This window comes from Eleutherodactylus coqui, chromosome 2 (genome assembly GCF_035609145.1).
Source record: "Eleutherodactylus coqui strain aEleCoq1 chromosome 2, aEleCoq1.hap1, whole genome shotgun sequence".
Lineage (NCBI taxonomy): Eukaryota > Metazoa > Chordata > Amphibia > Anura > Eleutherodactylidae > Eleutherodactylus > Eleutherodactylus coqui.
Window position 1 is genome coordinate 221290528 of NC_089838.1, and position 13800 is coordinate 221304327.

The window sequence follows — 13800 nt, forward strand, 5'->3', positions numbered from 1 at the left end:
GTATTTAAATGCACTTATGTACATAGTCATTATACCTGATTTCTGGGCTATGGAACCAAAAAAATGTACTTTGCTCTCAGTTACCTTAGTGATGTATGATATCATGTAGTCTGGAAATTTTGACAAGACGCGAGAACCTTCCTAATCTCCGGAACAATCATATGAGAAAGGCTTAGTATTTGCTAGTGAATATTATAAATGTATTTTCCTGTGAATTGTTAACATATAGCCCTGTGGATGAATTAACAATGCATGGATAAACCACAATGATATATGTCAAGACTAATGCTTGTTCCCACAAACTGCAACAGGTGCAATATATGTAACAATGATTTTAAGGGGATTTGTTTCCTTTGATACACGTTTTTCCATGTTGGTTGTTGACAGTGAAATAGGGATTATTTAGTACATGGAAAAAAGTCTGGATTTCTACTAATGTTGCTCATGGGTGGCACTAAAAGGATTTCAATATTTTTCTTTCCTTTATGTATTGGAGGATGAATTGTACCAGCATGTTTATGTAGTCTGACAAGCGTGTTAGGATGTCACGATGTACAGTATATTAATCATCTACATGCTTTTCACCTATATGAGTGTGACTTGTACATACTGTAAACTCACTATATCTGTTAGGTCTGGCAGACGTGGGCGTCATTCTCTGAATCTGTGATTGCCTTTTTTCCAGCACTGCTATGGTTAAATTGGTTCTGCCTCTTCCACCCAGCTGCAGATTGTTGGTCATCTCTTCACCACTATATAGGGGCCTCAGACCTGATAGCCCCTGCTGCAGTGTTGATGTATGAGCCTTCCTATATGCATGTTCTGCAGCTGCTCCTGTTTCTTCCTGAGTTTTAAGTTTATGCTTGGTCTATAGTTTGCTCAAGTACTTCCAGCCTGGTCCTGAACTTGCTCACTTCTTGGTTTTGCAGACGGCATGGTGTTATCTTACTTACTGGCGATGATTCCTGACAGGTTTAATCAGCACCTAGGTTCCCGGGCAGGGCCGCCCTTGTCAGGGCGAATTCTCTGCTATTAATAGGTGGCGACATCTCCTGCTTCCAGCATAGGGATAGATTCCCTGGTCACCTTGCATTTCAAGTCACGCCTTCCAGCGGTGAGCATCCAAATTTCCAGAGTCTTCTATCTGCCCTGCCGGTGTGTTCCATCTACTGGTTGGGCGACGTAAATGTTAATAAAATTTTTTAATAGTAAACAAAATTTTTTACGAGTGCTGTTAAATGATTTTATTGTTGCATGCAACTATAAATTTGAGAAGAGACCTACAATGTTGAAAGGTTTTGTTGCACACCAAAAAGTGTAGCTTTTTTTTAAAATTATTATTTACAAAAATAACGAGCCTGCAGTTTCCAAAGTCAACCATCATAGAAAAAGGGTTTAATTCAAAATTGTGCACTGCTTGTCTTCTGCACTTTCTACATATCACTAAATATAGGCGTTAAAGTCTTAGGGCTCATTCTCACGGGCGTATTTATTTTCTGTATTACACCTGTATATTTTACATGCGTGATACGGAGAGCTGAAATCCCATTGATTTGCATTGAGATATTTAGACGTGTTTTTCATGCGCATGAAAAAAAAGCAGCGTGACCTATTTTGGTCTGCTTTATGGATCAAAATAGCCCATTTAAGTCAATGGAATTGCAGAAATATGCATTATACATTTATATTCACTTTATATTTACGCATGAAATCGATGAGGCCTTCTTGCATTTTTTTGCGTCCGTGCAAAAAACAGTGAATACGCATGCAAAAAAATGCAACAAGCAGGGAATACACAGGTAATGAGTCCTAAGGGTACTTTTACATGGGTCAACAGTTGTCCAAGAAATTGCTTAAAAGAGCGATTATGGGCGACTGTCATCCCATGTAAACATGGAATCTAAGATGGTAAGTGAGCAAGATCACTCACTTGTCAGAGTCGCTTGGTTTTTAGCTCACCTAAAAATTAAGCAACTATCGGCCTGTTTTAACAGGCAGTCTGTTAAGTCCAGTTCACACAAGAACTCAGGAACTTAGATGGAACTCAGAAAACTTCAAACTGGAGTTAAGGACAGACATACCACAAACACAGAGGAGGGACCCAAATGACATGCATACCTCCCACCTGGAACGTGTACATTCTGTTAATGTCATTCACACTCACAATCTGGGGGAACTCGGAAACAGCGGACATAACTAAGAAACAGACATAAATCATGGCTAACAAGCACTCAAAATACGACCAAGCATACCCGCATGCATAAACAAATGTAAATAGATAGGATGCATGGTATTGGTTCATATTTTGGCCAGGATACTTAAACCCGCGAGCCCACTTCAAGGGTCCTCGTTGTCTCGCAACAGACAACTTACACATGAATCCTGTCTGCGTGCGGGGCGATTGTCCCAACAAGGATGGCCACATGCTAGGACCTAGGGACATACCTAGACCTAGATGACAAACGAAACATAGTAAGACTGAACATGCCAGGGATTTGCATACAACACAGAATACAATGCACCCTGAACAGGGCTGCTCACACCACATGCACAGACACACAGGAATAGGACACTGTTCACACTGTTCAAACAGAGGAAATCCCAGCAGCCTCTAGCAGATGAGCTGGTATATATGAGCAGCAGACCAGAAGTGATTGGCTGGCTGGAGAAATCCACACCCAGCCAGCTCAATCAACCCCCACCTGTGGTGCTGCGCTACTGGAAACCCATGTAGAACAACAGATCCCAGCAGCACACCCTAACACAGTCATTCATCTATGAGCGACTGCCTGTTATCTCTGCATGGAGTCGGGCAACAGGAAGAGATCTCCAGCACACTCCGCTTGCATTCAGTGAGCAATTATTACTCTTGTGTGAAAGCACAGGAGTGATAATCGTTTGGATGACTGTCAGGCACTTAAGCACCCCTGACAGTTGTCCTGTGTAAAAGTACCCTCTGGATCATCAGTCTATGAGGCTGGACCATGCCTTAGTTTCCTTCTGCTCTCTTTTCTCAAAGTTTATCTTTTCTCAAACATAAATTAGCTGATAAAAAAGTGCAGGAGAGAAGATAAGGGCTGAAAACTTAAGGCTGGATTCAGACGACCGTATATCGCCTCGGTTTTCACACCGAGCCGATATACGTTATCCTCATCTGCAGGGGGGGAGGATGGAAGAGCCAGGAGCAGGAACTGAGATCCTGCCCCCTCTCTACCTCGTCTCCGCCCCTCTGCACTATTTGCAATGAAAGGAGGCGGGACAGGGCGGGACTAAGTGCTGCGACTTAGCCCCACCCCCATCCCAGCTCTCCTCATTGCAAGTAGTGCAGAGGGGCGGAGAGTTGGTAGAGAGGGGGCGGGAGCTCAGTTCCTGCTCCTGGCTCTTCCATCCTCCTCCCCCCTCTGCACACGAGGGCAACGTATATCGGCTCGGCGTGAAAACCGAGCTGATATACGTTCGTGTGAATCCAGCCTAAACACAACGATTATCGCTCAAAAAATATCTTTTGAGCGATTTTTGAGCGATAATCGTTGTGTGTTTTTTTACAGTGCAAGCTGATCGCTCAAACGCTGTTATACAGCCGAGCGCTCCAAGAGGGGAATGTAGAAGACAAGCGGGGCCGCTTGTCTTCTGCATCCAGCTGTTCTCTGCTCGGCGCCCCTGACTGTCATCAGGGAGCAGGATACAGCTGAAACAATAGTATCAGCTGTATCCCGCTGTGAATCCCTGATAAGGCTGATCGTTGTCTTTCAGCATGCTGAAAGATTAGCAATCAGTGACGGCTTAACGAAAACTACACAATGTCAGTGCAGTTACACACAATGGTTATCGCTCAAAAGATGGCTTTGAGTGATTTTTGAGCAAAAATTGTTATGTCTAAAAGGCCCTTAAGGGTACTTCTACTAAGAACTGTTGGTCCTATGCTTTCACACAGGAGCGATGATTGCTCAGTGATTAGATAGTAACCAGGCAGTAAACATTGATAGATGACTGCCTGTTTTTGTTGTGGGTGGTGGTGCGACGCAAGTCCAGGATGGTGCTTCAGATGACAGACGGAAGCGGAGACCAAGTTTAAAAAAAAATAAAAATATATAACTTTACTTAAACTGTAAGATTAGCTGGTTACGCTCCATAGGGGGGTAGGACTCACTTGAACATTGCAAAAGTTCAAAGAGGATTTTACATCAGAATCAAGGGTGTAACTATAGGGGATGCAGGGGATGCGGTTGCTCCTGGGCCCAGGAGCCTTAGGGGGCCCATAAGTCCTCTCTTCTCCATATAGGTAACCCAGTACTATGAGTAAAGCATTATAGTAGGGGGCCCTGTTACAAGTTTTGCATCGGGGCCCGGGAGCTTTAAGTTATGCCTCTGATCAGAATCATACCCAACCACGGACTAGCAAGGCACTTCAAGCTATCCCATAACTGTCCATCTTCATCCGTAGTACTGCGGTCTGCAGCACACACTAATATCAGGTGCTAAAGTACACAAATGACAGCCGCACAAGATGCTGTGCAACAATCTCCATCTCATAACTCTCCTTTGGTGCATAGCGCCGCCATGAAGTGCCCTGCCATTCTGGTACATACATACATTCGCACAGCACACCATTAACTAATCCTAACAGTTAACTCTTGCACTACTAGTACACATATCAACACACCTAACACTTATGCTAAACCGTCATATACGTCAGTCATAGTCCATCAAGCGTGGACACACTTAGTTACTGAAGATCATCTTCATGTGTCGGACATCCTTGCCTTTATCCTGACTGGCATTGTCCTCTTCATGGATTAAGTCCCATGTGGGAAGAGAGTCTCCCTCTCCTTCCATGCAGTCTGTATCTTTCTCCTCATCATGGCTCGTTTCTGTGCTCTTTGACCCTCAGGTCATAAGAGTCCTTCTGGTGTCTACAATATCTGCCCTCTTATTATCAGGGCTGGTAGTAGAGGTGAGCAAGGTTCTATGTGAACCGAAACGCGTACTCTGTCTGTTATGAGCATAAGTTTATTTGAATAAAAGCAGGAACTATCTCACAAAAGCCGGACTCCTGTATATGGAATTCATGTGTTTAACCAAAGCCAAAGCAGCCGGATGGCAATGTGAAGGCGTGTGAGTATACCTGCCGACAGGAACAGAGCTGCAGCACATGAAGCAAGGTGGGACAATTTACTATTTGTTTTATATCAGGGCTGGTAGCCTACACCTGTGCTGCTTGCCTACCATGCGGACAATGCTTTGGTACAGTACTCAATTGGCACCGCTATGTGGTCTGCAGCCCCTTTAAAACCCATTGCTACTGTTTTGCTTACTGCTCACAGATCCCTTCTGACACATCCCCAATTGGGTGGGGATCATTCCCATACACCATCCCTAATGCAGTGGATCTTTATAGCGCTGCTGTGCTAGCACTGTCTCATCATGGGGCCAGAATCCCCTCTTAGCCTCTGTGAGGATACAGTAATATGGCGCCTAAAGCACCCAGCACCTCCCCCCCTCCCCGGCCGTGGCACTGGCCGCCAGTGGGGAACTCCTATACAACGCTGCAGTGCTGTCCAGGCTGGCAAACCAGTCTCCTGCCTTCTTATGGTGGCACTGTAGAGGTATTATTCCATCTTCCTATTTGCATATTTCCCAGAGGAACCTGGATAGCCTTATCAGTCTTCTCATACCTTCGAGATGCTCTCCCTAAGGAGAAACAATACTCTTTTTGACCAAAGAGGACTCAATACATGGTACCCAGCAGAAGCCTTGGAGAAGAGCAAGTCAAATGGTCTACTACTATCCACTATGCAATTTGTGATGTTAGCAATGCCCAGGACTCTTAAATGCTGCCATAGGCACCAATGGCAATATCAAATTGCCTATATGTGGCATCAGCCACCACCATCAGGATCACAGAAGAGTACTTCCTGTAGATGACTTAATCTCCTGCACATGTATGTGCTTACTGTTAACAGTACCTATATTTTGGGGGAAATTGGCCACATATTGAAAGCCCGCTGCTACCTGCAACCAAATCTGAGTCTGTCTGAGCATCACAATTGGTTGCAAATACTGCGAGACCACAAGGCATGTACACCTCATAATTCTGGGTATGGTAGATTTAAAAAGCGCGGAATTGGATTTACAGAGAGTCTTAACTTTTTTCAGTTGACAAAAAAACTGGAAGAGAGAAAAAGTTAGTAAATCCATAAGGTAATATCCAGAAGCTTAGATTGACCATACCCATCAATAAGAAGTACCATAAGTATATCAGCAAACATGTATAAGAAGACTAAAACATGTAAGTAGATTTTTCATATAAAAAAAGCGCAACAATTCACTGTAGAGTGAACAGCAGCCTCTCAAAGTTTCACAGGACTAGTCGATATCTGCATATTGGTAGCCTACCTCTCTCGGCCAGATTGTCCTCCTAGTTATTGAAAGCTTCTATGGGAATTTATTTGAAATGTTAAAATTAAAGATGAGTGAGCACGCTCGGTTAAGGCAGTTACTCGAGCGAGCATTGCTCTTCTCAAGTAACTGCTTACTGGTCCCAGCAGATTCGGTGGGGCAGGGGGGCGGCGGGGGAGGGGGGGGGGGGGAGAGTGAGAGATCTTTCTCTTTCTCCCCCCCATGCCGCCCCCCGAATCTGCTCGGACCAGTAAGCAGTTACTTAAGAAGAGCAATGCTCGCTCGAGTAACTGCCTTAACCAAGCGTGCTCACTCATCTCTAGTTAAAATCTCTTAGACCAGTGGTTCCCAAACTTTTTCAGCCATGGACCCCTTTTTGAAGCAAAAGTTTCCCATGGAGCCCCAAAGCAGGACAGAGGGTGTGGTCAAGGGAGGGGTTAGGGGTGTGGCTTATCACAACATATGATTTTCATCTCTGTTGTTATGAAAAGGACAGCTGGATGGACTATTGGTATACATTATATTTAAAATTAACATGCTGTGAAATTCTGCACCAGATGTAAATATCCACACGGGTTTTGTACAGATTTTTTTCACAGTGAGTGGATGAGATTTTCAATATCTACAGCTACCATAAGTTCCGCAGCAAATCCGCCCTGTATAGTGATACTGACACCCTATATTGGTGGCCCCAGTAGTAATAGCATCCTTGATATTGGTCCCAGTAGTAATAGCATCCTCTATATTGGCCCCAGTACTAATAGTGATCCCCTATATTGGCCACAGTAGTAATGGTGACCCCAACAGCAGTTAGCTGTTTTCATGGACGGCCGATATACGCTACATTTCTAAGCTGTCTTCCTCTTTCCTTTGTCCTTGCCGGCTCTCCTTCCCTCCAGCTGTTTGCAATGAAACGGGGTGGCACTTAGCTCCGCCCCACCCCTCCCATTGCAAACAGTAGAGAGGGGCGGAGAGGGGGCGGGAGCTCAGTGCACTGCTCCTGGCCCAGCCTCCTCCCCCTGCAGAAAGGGACAGCATATATAGCCGGGCGTGAAAACCCGGCTAATATACACCCGTCGGAATAAGCCCGAAGGGTGGATTCAGATGACCGTATATCGGCTCGATTTCAGTAGGGGGGGGGGTGAGACGGGGGCGGAGCTAAGTCCTGGCACTTAGCTCCACCCCATCCCACCCCTCCCATTGCAAATAGTGGCAAGGGGCGGAGAGGGGGCGGGAGCTCAGTTCCTGCTCCTGGCTCGTCCATCCTCCCCCCCTGCAGACAAGGACACCGTATATCAGCTCGGCGTAAAAACCGAGCTGATATACGGTCGTCTGAATCCACTCTTAGGGCAACATGTTTGCCTGAAAAGTGTAAGACCGCACATGTCCTTTATTTCTCCATGTCTGTCTGGATCATCTCATAAAGACTAAAAGCTTTTAACCCAACGCTGGACTTTCTCCATTTTCCTGTGCATCAGTTGCGATTTCCAGCCAGTCCTTGCATGGGAGCAAGTGCAGCGGAGCTGGTTTGTATTTCTCCATTGAAATCAATGGAATTCATTTTCCGCCTATTGTGCACGCAAATACATCTGTGTGAATCCGCCTTTATATATACTAATGCTACTATCGAACACAATTATTTCTATGTCTGACAATCAGCTGTGATCACCAATAAATAAGGAACAATTCTGACCAAGTAAAAATTGCTACATGTAAATGCTGTACACAAGTAACGAATGTAGAGTTTAATTATCTGAATGCAAACATGATCAATGCCATATAAAATATTACCCAAAATAGGAAATTGCACTCAAAATATCAGTGATTTGCGGTTTACAGTACGGTAGTAGCTTATATCCCATCTTTTCTTGTACATTGTACTTGGAATATCTGCATGAACATACAATATATGTGGATGGTTTCAGACGTGTTGGCTTCTTTATCTAATAACCTGGTGGATCAGTTGACGTGGCATTACAGTATTCTAATTTATTAACAGCTGGAAGAAGTGAGGATTCCCCGTACAGCAGCGATCACTGTGAGCAACCTGGTTTCTGCAGGTGGGCCAGCAGGTGGCAGCAGCGAGCACTCCCCGTCTCCGCAGTTGTCAGCTAGTGGGCCGGAGCTGCTGGAGGAGAGACGCTTCCTTCTTTCCCACAGCGTGGAGTTGCCAGGGAACTGCAGTAACCTGCATGCTCTCCCCTCATCGCCTCCGCTGGACGGACTTGTCTGCTGGTTGCCGATTACTGGAGGCAGTGAGGACACTTGTCTGCTGATCCGGACACTGAACCGCAGAGCTGGAGGAGACCTGATCACAGGTGAGAGCAGCAGCTGCAGCCACTTACCTGCTGCACACCTCTTCTGGGATGCTGCAGCAGTCCTTCACAGCTCGCTGGTGCTTGTGCATGCTGGATTGGCACTCTGATTGCTTTTGGGGAGCACTGGGAACAACTTTAGATGTAATTCAATTTTTTTTGTGGAAACCTGATATTAAGGACACTTGCAGCACTTCTAGGAAACTCTGAATTAGTTATGGTATGGAGCAACCTGAAAACATGCACAATGCAAGTGGGAAGACATCCCTAAGGTGGACATCCCTGTGATAGGTACTAGAAGAAAACCCTTGTGTATACTTGTGTCTGGTGTGTGACAGTGAAAACTTTTAAAACTTTTTGTGTGTCCCTGCAAGTAAAATCTTGTTTTTACATGTTTTTTTATTACTCCTTCAAACAAAATGGAAAGGAATTTGCCCTTGCATCCCGTGATCCATTACTGCTGAGTATATGAGGTTCTAATTTCTATAAAGACACCTCTGACCTCATACAAATGGATCCCTATGATACTGTGTGTTCCCACGTGACACATCTCTGTAACTGTCCCATTTATCTGAATAGTGTTTGCAGAAATTTACGTGCCTGCAGGTACTACAGAGTCATCCCCATTCAGATGTGTGGAACGGATTTTAAGGGGAACCTGTCAGCAGGAATTTTATATCAGAGTTGTTACTGAGCATCTGAAAAGCATTACATATATTTGTACCCCCCCAAAAAAGCAAGTAGCATAAAGTTAAAATCCTTACTTTTTTATAAAGTGCACCCAATATGCGAATACACTTCCTCGGATCAAAGAGGCAGCCTCAGCATCGTTCCGAGCCAAGACGTCGCACATGGCCAGCCTCTTCTGCCTCTTGCGGCCAACGTTTTTGTGAATGTCATGCGCCCCTCTTGTCTCATCTTCCTCACACATAGATAAAACAGGAATGACAAATGATACGTGCGTGAAACTTTAGCGCTACAAGCATTCACATAGGGGATAGCAGTGAGAGGCAGAAGGGGCTGGCTATGTCCTGTGTCGTCTTGACTCGGAGCGAAGATGGCGCCACCTCTTGGACCCAAGGTAAACATTTGCATGTTGGATGCGCTCGATATAGAGTAAGATTTTGACTTTACGTTGCTTGCATTTTTTCTCTCTTGGGTACAATCGTGTGTAATGCTTTTCAGATGCACAATAACAATGTGGTGGCAGCTCTGATACGAGTTTCCTGGTGACTGGTTCCCCTTAAAATAACTTCTGTGTGAATATGACCTAAGAGCCACTTTTTGATTTGACGGTATTTTGCACCAGTTTGTGATTGTAAGCCAAATCAGGAGTAAAACTTGCAACTCTTTCCATTATACTTTTTCCGTGTTTTGAACTCATTCCTGGTTTTGGCTTACATATACTGACCAAAATACGTGCAAGTGAAAGTGGCCAAACGATGCTTGGCGATTAAATGCAATAACCATATAGCACCTGCAGGGGACTGATCAGTTGCAGAAACCATAGCAGCTGCTATGTGGCCCAGAGACTGAATCGCCACTTAGGTTAAAGAGTAGCTGATCTTTCAGAAAACTTTTTGGCAGGTCATAGAAACGTGTCAAAAGTATTGATCCGTGGGGTTCCCGCTGCTGAGACCTTGCTGATCGCTAGAATGAAGATGCTGCAGTTCTCATCCAAGTACTGTACCTCCTCGTCTATGTTCACTTGCTTCTGGCTGATTCAGTGGGGGTCTCAGCAGTGGGATTCGCACTGATCAATACTTTTGACATGCTTCTATGACATGTCAAAACTTTTCTGAAAGTGCAGGTTCTTTTTAATGAATGTTCTACCTTCTTTTGTGGTGTTACAAGCAGGTGTAATGTTATATGGTGCAGCAGTGATTAAATGGAGGCAAGACCGTTTTTGCAGCACATCTTTACACAAATATACCTAAGGCTTTCGCACTACAAGAGGACTCTACTCGTACTTTAACTTGTAACACAGTCTGTGAAACTACGTCTTGCAACCCTAAGCGTGACAGTCTTTAAGACCAGTCTTTCACCTTCCAGTATAGTTCTGAGGGGGACCACTATGCCCTTGGGACTCTGCCTACTGCATCTACTGTCACTGTGCCACGCTCACTGCAGCTGAGGTGAGCTCTTTCTTTCTTTGGTCCATTTTGGCCCCGATGATCCTTCCTGGGCCTGTGATGACTGGGCTCACTTGTATTCTACTGCTTGACTATTGGCGGGGGCCCAAACTACAACCTCAGCAAGGTGGTGCAGGTCCGCAATGCTCCAACTCGGCCAAGGCGGCGTGTCTTACACAATGGAGTTGGTTTTATGGGGACCACGCGATTTTATCAGAAAAGGGTAAAACGTAATATTTAGCGCTTAAAATGGCAATACTGCTTCTTCAAGGAATCTGCTCAACTCCTTACAGTGGGAAAGGCCATTGTGTTGACTTTCTGTTGTCAAGCTTAAGCCCCTTTAACATGGGACGACTGTTGAGCTAGGACAGGGGAGCGGGGCTAAAACATACCTTTGTGAAGGATGATAAAAAGTGATAAAGTTAGCTTTTACTAAACTGGGCATGCCGCTACAAGTGCTCTGAAGGCAAGCCTTCTTCTCGAAGTGTTCATCATTGAGCAGCTGCGCAGCTCTGATTGATGGCTGTGTGGTCTCCTGGATGAACTTTAACAGCAGAGAATACATTGTGTTAATGGGAATTCATGTTTTCTTATCACTGGGTCTCTATGGGCTCTGCTCTGAAATACTACAGTGCTAAAAACCACCAAAAAGAAGCCACGTGTCACCGAGTGATCGCTGTTTGAAGGTGCGTGTTAATGTCTCTTTTAGATGTGAAGCAGCTCCTCCAGGCTGAAGTCTGAGATTGTTTTTCCCCTTTGCTTTCCCTGAAATGTTGTTACCTGGTGCTCTCGAGCTGCTGACACGTTCAGGTAAAGGCGAGTTGTATTGCTCAAGGGCTCATGAGCAGTGAGTGATAAATCCTAAGATTAAAAGGCTGTCTGCTTGCTGCTGAGAGTCTGTATAGGTCTAATTTTAATTTACCTTGAAGAATGTGTTTGCAAAATCTGCCAACAAGCATTGTTGTAAATCAGGCATGGAAGATAAGCTGAAATGACTGACAGAACATATACTGTTCCAAGAAAGTGATTATTTTTTTTTCATAAAGAGGAATTTGTAACTGCTAGTTATGCAGCGACTGTATAATGACTCGGGCACGTGGCCGTATTGTGGCTGCATTATGTTCAGAGCCGTAATAGGCTGTCCATAAAGGTGCATGAACCCCCTCTGTACCTCTGGATGGTTTCTTTTTCATATGGCGGATATTTTGTTGCACTCTGTATTAAATAAACTGAAAAAAGTATTCTAGGGCTGAATATCTCTGCACACAGCGGCGGACAGAGTCTGTAGGGCCGTGCACTGACATTTTACTTCTTGGTATTGAGTATCCATACAGACTCTACTAGTCTGCATGAGCTCTAATGATGGAAGGAACTGCTGGGCTCTTCTGCGGGCTACATCTACTGTACATATAGAATTTCAAGTATGGATTGATATTAAATCTGTAAGGCCAACCTGCTGTACGTTGCAATTCCGATTTTCACATGTGAACCCTAGAAAGCGTTTTTGGGTGGATTTGCATGTAGTGTAAAAATACATCACAAATATGCTGCAAATTCTGCATGTCTTAAATGTGGATTTTGATGCTGTGGATGCTGCTCTTTGCAATGCAAGGGAATTGGGCACCAGTTCTTAAGCAAATCTGCATGTATGACATGGGTGGCAGATATGTTTGTGGTGTATTTTTACGATATGTATGAATTCACACCATTTCAATTTCAATTATCATACACCTCTACTTTTGCAAAACCAAAGTCAGGTCACCTGACCCGCTCTATACTGTATTCCTCCAATCCTTGTGCACAGGAACAGAAAGCCCGAGCAATAATCCACGAAAGGTGTTCCGTGGATGAAAGGGATCCTGTCACCAGTTTTTTTAAAACACTTAAGAAGTGACTATTATCTACAATGTGCCAAGCACACCTTCAATTTCTCCCACTCGGCCTGCAAATTACGTGCGGTTGGTCTGGTGGGCGTACCAGACCTATCGTGCTGGGTTGGGCGGACTGTCTTTGGAGAACCCAGCATTACTCTCCCAACACCATGCATCTTTCTGCAAGTGACGTGAAAACTTTGTCACCACAGCTATGGTCCAAGTCTTGCATGTGCACCAGGACCGGCATGCTCAGTTGAAAGGGATGAATCTGTCTACAACAGGGATATACATACTGTAGCTAAAATCCATTGGTGCTTCTTGGCCTTGAAAAAGCCACCAATGGTGCTGATACGCATTGGGCCATGGGTATCTTAATGTACCTGTTTTTTGTATTTCTTACTCATGTCTATTGAACTTTGCCCCAGATTATTGGAAACAGTCTTTGTTATGCTGACTATCCTTTCTAGGCTTTGTGTGTGTGTGTAGCGATTGGTCCTGTTTACACCATTAGTATTGAAGGCAAGGTGTGAAGATGTCAGTATCTGATGTTTAATGTGTATGGTGCTGTTTGTATCTCTATTGGTAAAGAGATTCTGTAATCTGGGTTACATGTGGCCTGTACTTATTTTGTATATGGCCTTTATTCATTAACATGCTCCCAATTATTGGGAATTTGTAAGCATTTTTAGATGGTTTATTAGCAAGTGTGTTCCAATAAACTTTGGTAATATTTATTTCATCTTTTTTTTTTTATTGTGATTTATTTTGGAGTGCTGTGTGTATTTCATGCACAGACATTTTGTACAGTAATATGTTCTGAATGCATGTTAACCACTGAGCACCCCAGTAGGCTTGATTTGGCTTTGGTTGCCTACCCTAGATTGTCCATTCCTCTCAATCGTGCAGGTAGATCTATCTGCCAATGCCGCGCGCTGCGGCGGGGAGGGGTCAAAACAGGCACATCCTACAAAATGAATTTATATATCAGTTGTAACTAGAGTTGAGCGAACGTACTCTGCTGAGCTTGATGCTCGTTTGAGTATTAGCGTACTCGATGGTGCTCGTTACTCGAACGAGCAT

General features: G+C 44.5%; 1 protein-coding gene across 2 annotated transcripts in view; it reads left to right on the forward strand.

The window, feature by feature from the left end:
* Window positions 1-8520: 8520 nt before the first annotated feature.
* The window catches only part of THSD4 (thrombospondin type 1 domain containing 4), a 696080-nt gene continuing 690800 nt past the window's right edge, over window positions 8521-13800 (forward strand). The window contains exon 1 of one of the 2 annotated variants that reach the window (XM_066592520.1): window positions 8521-8717. The gene's annotated coding sequence lies outside the window, so the exon portion shown is untranslated. Of the gene's footprint in view, window positions 8718-9779; window positions 9796-13800 lie in introns of those variants that run through there. The other variant, XM_066592521.1, reaches the window with a different exon arrangement.